The sequence below is a fragment of the Leiobunum rupestre genome, chromosome 5, assembly GCF_980474605.1.
Source record: "Leiobunum rupestre chromosome 5, qqLeiRupe1.1.hap1, whole genome shotgun sequence".
NCBI lineage: Eukaryota > Metazoa > Arthropoda > Arachnida > Opiliones > Sclerosomatidae > Leiobunum > Leiobunum rupestre.
This window is the reverse complement of record NC_143388.1, coordinates 1,179,408-1,187,659: the sequence shown is the minus strand read 5'-3', so window position 1 is coordinate 1,187,659 and position 8,252 is coordinate 1,179,408.

Sequence of the window (8,252 nt, the reverse complement as noted above, 5' to 3'; positions counted from 1 at the left end):
TTATTCGTTGGCAGAGTAATTCGTTTTTTTCTTCTTCAAATTCAAGCACCTACAAAGTGTTTGGGTATTATTGTCTATTTTAATTCAATAATTGAAATACAAAAACTTAAATGGCCAATCCCGCCAGACTTTGATAAAAGTGAAAATGTTTTATATAGGCCTTTCTATAAAATAGAAAAAGTCACGTGATAAAGTTAGATTTATCGTAAAGCGCGCTCTTTATTTTGGTTTCATTGTGCTCTGGAAAAAATGCACGTGACCCTCTATACAGACATATTGGGAAGCCCGCGCTCCAAACAATAACTTTATACATGTATGTGTATAAATTATATTATACTATATTATAGAAAGTGCTATTTGCGAAATATTATTTCGTGACAATTTCGGCGACCATTTCCAACTGTAATCCAAGTTGGAAACTAAAAGAAAACTCACCCCGTTTAGGCCTAGGGCTATATAAGCCTCGCTACCACGAGGGTGGTCAGTGGTCCTTTTCTAATTATATATTTTATAGATATGTGTAGGCACAATGAATGAATAAATAAATATACAATATTCTTACCTTAAATTAAATTGACGAGACGGCAATGCCTTAAAACATATAGAGTTGTTAGACCTAGAAACCGGACGATTTCAAAACGACTGAGATCGGCGAAACACTAACGAAGAAAAATAAAGAAATCGGAAAAAGACGCTCTGAAGAGCGCCAAAATTTCGTGGCAATGGCTCACTCGATCTCTCCCCCGCCTAAGCTTAAAGATAAAGGAGCGAAAGCTATTGACGTCAAAGGCGGAGGGGGAGGGGGCGTAAAAACCTGCTCGCGTTGACCTTCGTGAAAACGATAAAACCCATTCCATTTTCCCCGCAAAAAAAAACCCATAACGGGGGCGTCAGAGTTTGCATCTTCAAAAAAAAATACAAGTTTTTTTCTGGTGGGTCGGCAAAGTGACGAACTTGGGACTGCCGTCGTTTGGAAGTCGATTAAAGACCCGCAGCCGACCTCGACTCTTGCCCGACTCGACCGTCAGTGGGCCGACTAGAAAAAGGACTGTCAATGCTACTGGGGTTAGTAACGAAATTCTACAATTTTCCCTGTAATCTCTTATCTGGTATGCCAGCGGAAGTTACTTTGATTGAATCAAGGTTTTGATGCAACAATCGTAAAGCGCACTACTAAAACATTATGGTACAATTGACTAAAATCATCCCGCTTCAAAAATACAAAATTTCATCTTTGGTAGTGGCATTTATACTGATATAAAAAGCATTTTCCAGGCCTTCAAATGCCTTTCCAGACAATATTTCATATAATATTTGCTTAAGTTCTCGCTTGTAGGGCCTTGTTATGTCACCGAAGATATGAGGCAGGTGGTGACAAGTAAAATAACTTTATTAACAGTAAAGATAAAAACGTATAAACATTTACAAAGTGAACAGTTATGAGCGAGAGGCCAGACTCCTTTTTCATAGGATTGGTCGGCTTTATATATATATCTTCACCAAACATCTCCCCCGCGTTTTTAGCGCCGGAAAGCTTTGTAGTCGAGACGTACTGGTTGTTTTACAACCCTTCCAAAACGGGTAGTTACTTGGGAGTTTGACCCTTGACGATGGGTACTGTTGTTTAACTCTGTGTCCGGAATCGAATCAGGATTTTTCCGTGTAGACGTTACTCCGCTCGATGACGTGCCCTGGTTGGGATCTGGAACTTCTGATTGCGAACTCGGAGCCGAAAGTTGACCGGGTACAGTCTCTGCTTTTGGTGACGCAGGAACAAATTGTGGGGTAACCACAGGCTCTTGGTGATGTAGCTGCGGTAACGGGACCAAATGATAACGGTTGCGTTGAATGGCTCCGGAGGTTGTCTTCACCAAGTAGGATCTCGGACGAACTGCCTTGCCAATGACCCGTCCCTCTGTGCGTTTGTCAACAATCCAGACTTGCGTACCCTCGACTAAGTCCTTGAGAGTTCTCGTTCCATGATGACGATCGTAGTGAAACTTTTGCGTCTCTTTCGCGCGTTTCTCTTTCTGGACGACGACATCCTTGTCAGGAACTGCTGGCAACAAAAGTGAAGATTTGACAGGAACAGTTGTCCGGAGACGCCTGTTCATCAACAGCTACCCCGGGCTGTACCCATTTGGTAATGGAGTGGAGCGGTAGGCTAATAGACCCAGGTATATGTCGTCTGACTTCTTGAGTCTGCTCTTGTTGATTTTAACTGCAGCCTCGATGAACCCGTTGCTCTGCGGAAACCTCGGACTACTCGTGACTGACCGGAACCCGTAGTCCTTGGAGAACTTCTCGAACGCTTCACTTCTGGTAGCGGCAACTTGCGGACCATTGTCGGACCGAACGATTTCAGGGATGCCAAATCTAGCGAAGACAGACTTCGTCGCTTCAACGATGGTGTCCGCGGACTGATCTCTCAACTTTATCAGCTCCATGAACCTAGAGTAGTAATCTGATATTAACAGATACCATGTCTTCTCGTGGTACAACAAATCCAAGGCAACCATCTGCCAAGCTCGCTCAGGTAACTCGGTAGGCATTAATGGTTCATGTCGGTTGTCTGACTCCCTGATACACCTTTCACAGCCCTTGACGGCCCTTTCAATGTCTTTCGATATGCTCGGCCACCAAACGGACTGTCGTGCTCTCTCCCGACACTTGGTGATACCCAAGTGACCTTCGTGGAGGCGTTGAATGATTTCCTCACGCTTCTTTTTCGGGAATACCAAACGACTGTTGTACATCAACAGTCCGTCCTGAACGGAGAGCTCATGCCGGTGAGCATAGTAACCGTGACACGACTGCTTCAATTTTTTCTTGTGCGGCCATCCCGCCTGGATACAACTAGTCAAGTCTTGACAGACCTCGTCCTCGAGCTGAGACTGAAGGATCTCTGCTAATTTCTGATCTGACGCAGGTAGCGACGACGACACCAATTGTATGTGAGCAGCGACCTCATCTTGAAGCTCGTTGTCGGTGACATTCAATGGATTGCGTGATAAAGCGTCAGCCGGTATCAACAACTTCCCCGGAGTAAACTTGACATCGTATAAGTAGCGCATCATCCTTATCCTCAGACGCTGAAGCCTCGGAGATAGATCGTCCAGCTGTTTGGTTTGTAGGATAGGAAGAAGTGGCTTGTGATCGGTTTCCAAGGTGATCTTGATACCTGTGACGTAATCCTTGAACCGCTCGCAGGCCCAAGTTAGCGCCAACGCTTCCTTCTCTATCTGCGCGTACCTCTTTTCAGCGTCGCTGAGAGTTTTGGACGCATATGCAATTACTCGCTGTGACCCGTCAAACTGCTTTTGACGAATCAACGCTCCAATTCCGTAGGCTGAGGCATCCGCTGATACTGTAGTTTCTTTGGCCGGATCGAAGATTCCGAGAACCGGATTACTCGTTAACGTCTCCAGTACAAATTGGAAAGCTTCCCGTTGTCTCGGGCCCCAGGTCCAAGAATTCTTCCGGCTCAGAAGACTATTTAGCGGTTGGAGTCTTTCCGCCATTCTGGGAATAAATTTGGCAAGGTAGTTAATCATGCCCAATAATCTTCTCACCTCGGTAACATTTGTCAGTGGTTTCATATCCCGTATAGACCGGAACTTCTCTTCGTCAGGTCCGATTCCCGAGGCGCTAACGATGTGTCCCAAGAACTTCACGGAGTCCTTTCCAAACTCGCATTTCTTGTCATTGAGGGTAATCCCGTTCATCTCCAATGCAGTAAGAGTTCTTCTTAGGTTCCGGTCATGCTCCTCAATGCCTGAACCCCAAACGAGTATATCGTCTTGCAGATTTAACGCTAGGTCGATTCCCTCGATGCAAGCTCGGATACGCTTTTGGTAGTGTTCTGCTGAAGCGCTGAGCCCGAACGGCAATCTAGTGAAGTAGAATCTTCCATACGGTGTAATAAAAGTAGTAAGCTTCATAGAGTCTTTATGTAACGGAACTTGCCAATAGCCGGAGTTACAGTCTAACTTCGAGAAGACTTTAGCATTTGCCAGTTGGGCCAAAATATGATCTATCGCTGGCATCTGCTCCAATTCTTTGTCGATCTGCTTGTTAAGTTCGGTTAAGTCGACGCAGATACGGACATCACCTGATGGCTTTTGGACAACCACCATCGGTGAACACCAGTCCGTTGGCTCGTCCACCTGCTTGATTACTCCCATTTGGACCATTTCGGTAAGTTGAACCTTCAGTTTGCCCATCAGTGGTACTGCAACTCTTCGGGGAGTGGTGACGGCATACGGAACCGCATTGGGCTTTAGCTTGATGGAAAACTCTCTCTGAAGTCGTCCAAGACCATTGAAGAGTGCGCCGAACTCTTTCTTTGGATCAACCATCGTGAGCTCATCGACGTGTTTGCTGAGACTTCCCGGAACCAACCCTAGGCTCCGGCTGGCTTGCAAACCCAAGAGCGAGTTCTGTAGATTCTTCAGGACATAATCTTTGTCCCGGATCTCGACCCCTCCATACACCATATGAACTTCATGGTACCCCACGCACTGTAGACGGGTCTGACCTGGCCCAAGGAATCGTTTATCCGGAGGCTGGATCTGACCACGGAACTTCGTGGCCACGGATTCAGGAACTGCGTTGACCTCTGCCCCCGTGTCGATCTTGAAATGAACGTTTTCTCCCTCGACCAGGACATCCACCATCCACTGATCACGGTCCGAGTTTAACGAGAGAGCACCCAGAAATGCGTCTTCTACAGTGTGATAACTCTTCCCCTTGCCCAGGATTTCCTGGAGCCTCTTTGGATCGGCACGACATACGCTCTGGAAATGTCCTTTGCGTTGACATCTATGGCACGTAGCAGCTTTCGCTGGACATTGATTTCGACCATGCGACTCATTCCTTCCACATCTCGGGCAACGCTCTGTTGACTGCTCTGATTTTCCGCTTCTTCCAGTATTAGAATGCGGTCTATCTTGGCCTCTCCTGTTGCGACGCAATTGTGGCTTCCGCTGAATATGATCGACGGAGCCTTGAATCTTCTCATCTCCCATCTTCTGTTGCTCTCGCTTGACTGATTTCGATTGACGGGCCATATTGACTGCTTTTTCCAACGTCAACCCCGTGTCTAACTGGAGTCTCTCAGACAGCGCTCCATCCCTGATACCGACCACAAATCTGTCTCGGATGAGATCGTCTTGCAACGTTCCAAAGTCGCAAGACTGCGATAGCGCATGAAGCCCTGTGACATAGGCTTCGATGAGGGCGTGGGTTCGGATCCCACTTCTGACACCATGTTATGTCACCGAAGATATGAGGCAGGTGGTGACAAGTAAAATAACTTTATTAACAGTAAAGATAAAAACGTATAAACATTTACAAAGTGAACAGTTATGAGCGAGAGGCCAGACTCCTTTTTCATAGGATTGGTCGGCTTTATATATATATGCCTGATAATAGGTCAAATGGTTTTTTCTTTAGATAAGACAATCTTATCTTCACCAAACAGGCCTCCTATGTCAACGGCTACCTCGTGATTTTCAAAATTATCCATAAAAACTACGTTTACCATCGCTGCTGGATCAAAATTCTTTCTATCGAATGTAACACATTAGCAATTTGGAAAACCTTTTCCCTGGTTCAAAAAAAATTCTTAATGTCTGAATTTTTGGGTGTCTCTGGTAGTTAATTCTCGGTTTACAAGAGTCATTTGTTGTCTGCAATAACCGTTTGCTTTCCAGCAGTGACAGTATATTTGTATGCGGACGTAGGTAAAGATTCGTTTTATTCCAAGAAGTTTGAATTTTTTTCCAAAAAACTCCTCGCCCATTGGTTATGTTACCGATGAAAGATGTATGCCGCACGATTTTAAAAAGTCAAACCTGAAATATGTTAATTTTCTTACCCTCTTGGTTCAGGTAATTTATTTTAGAAAAGTTTGAATAATTCTTCTCTTACTGCTGTTCCGTCCCAGTCCTATCGGAAAGTCACTGCTGATTCTATAAATCCATTGTCGGTCAAATTTTTTCTAGCTCTCAAGCTGTGTCATATGATCATTTAATTAGTTAAGCTACTGTTAATTCAAACGTAAGATACTGATCAGCTGCAGTACATCTGAGGGTACAAAGTAACAAAATCAATTTACCAAATAATTCAAGAAAAGAGGTAAAAGAACCAATTTAAAGAATTTTTTCTCGCCTCTGGTTTGTTATTTCAAGAACAACCTAATTATAACAAGTCAGCTAAGACTGTTATATTAGTTCCACATCGAAAAGTTAAAATACACGTGGGAGAAAGTTAATTCCTCAAATGCTGAATCGAAATATCACGTCTTTTCCATTTGGGGACCGGAAATAAGCCCTTCGACCATTGCTAGCGTGATGACACTGCATTAGTTAGCTAGCGGGGATCAATACCTAACAAATGATCTATCATTCACATTTTCTTGATTTGCCGTTGTACAGATATCTCACTATAGCGGTGGTCCGTAAGTCAAAAACGAAAGACTAGAACCACGGTTTGCCGTGAGGCCAAGGGCCCATTATTTTCTAAGGCGCCGAAACCTGGCACACCATTACAGGTAATATAAATACATAATTTAAAAAATATAAATTTTTTAAATCACTTAAGTTTAAACTTGGTTTTGGAAGATTCAAACAGGGAAGGCAATCCAAATCCCATAAGATAGCAAACCGGTTTGGAAGAAGCGAGGGGGACGAGGACTGGAAGAAGCCAGACGCTGGCTTAGAAGCAGTGGCGGACTATGCTCCTTTGAGGCCCTAGCCTCTAGGCGCAAAAGTGTAAGGAGGCCCTTTATGTTAACCTTTTTTTACAATAAAGGAAAAGTTTGCAGGGATAACAATAAATGCATTTGCTTGTATCGGAAAATATCATCCATTCGCGATATTCCTTAGTTCCATTTGCTTTGTAACATTTAAAATTTGATTCAGAAATTCTTCTATTTAAGACTCGATTTCTGTCGAAATATTGAATTTTAAGATTTTTTATGTCGCCTTTATTGCGTGGTTTATTTATTAAAAAATGGTCTACCATCTTTTGTGATGCTATGTCTTTATCCAAATGTGCTATTTCTACACATTTATTAGAATCCTCGCACGCTTCATTTCCATCATTATTATGAGTTTCCATTTCAATGGAAATATTTTCCTCTATATACCCTTCCCCTAACGCCTCTGCCGCTCTGCTGTGTACATTTTCTCAGGAAGGTCTTCAGATTGGTTTTCAAACTGGGGTTCAGATTCAGTCCTAGTTACATGTCCGGATGGTTTTTTCAGAAAACCAGTGAGGAAGGGTTTTGACTTTTGAGCACATTTTTCGTTTTCTCTTTTTCGCTCCCGATTCAAATCTTCTTTTCATTTTAATCCCTATTTTAAATGACCATTTGATAATCGTGCAATACTCTTAGAACGTGTTATCCCACCATGTGTAGAAAAACCTCCCCCAAATTCCGAAAATGGTTATACTACCTTTAAGCTCAAATTAATTCAGAATAAGCAAGTTTATTAAAAATTCCTTTTCAAAAGTGTTGATATTGCAATATATTATTAAGAGCCCGAATTTAATACGAATACCGATAATGTTTGCTAAAATTCCAGCTTGGATTACTCGCGAAAAAAAATTGACATCAAAATTTTACTTATAAAAAGGGAAAACAAAAGGTATGATTGTCTAAACTAGAACTAAGCATCAGCTGTCCAGCTTTACCTCAGTAGAGGATTTAGAGTGATGGATCTATTCGAAAATATGTATCATAAGCCTAGCAAAAACCCATCAAACCAAACGGGTTACGGGTGGCGGGATAACTTAACAAAATGTGACCGAAATCGACACAATCACAGGTTTTCCCCTAGGCTTACGGGTTGTGTTTCACCTAAGCAAAAGCACTTTTATGAGGATGGTCAATTCCCTAACCCCACTGGGCCATGGCCAACCATGATTATTACTTATAAGTTATAATAGTTTTTAACGTCAAGTCCGAGACCCATTGTGCGGCAACAGTGCAAACTTGTCCAACTTAAACTCTCTAAGGGAAAACCAACTGTGGTCGAATACACAGAGTGGTAAAGTAATGTGAATTTGGGAAATTTAGCAAACTTACAACTTTTACTTTTCAGTTTCTTCTAAATATTTTGTTTTCAGTCGTAAAGAATGACCTGTCGAACACCGATAGGATACACTTTATGAAGCTTCATCATCGTTCGGATAAGAGTACACCAAAAGAGACAAGCACCTTGTTTAATGATTAAGTAGGCCTCGAG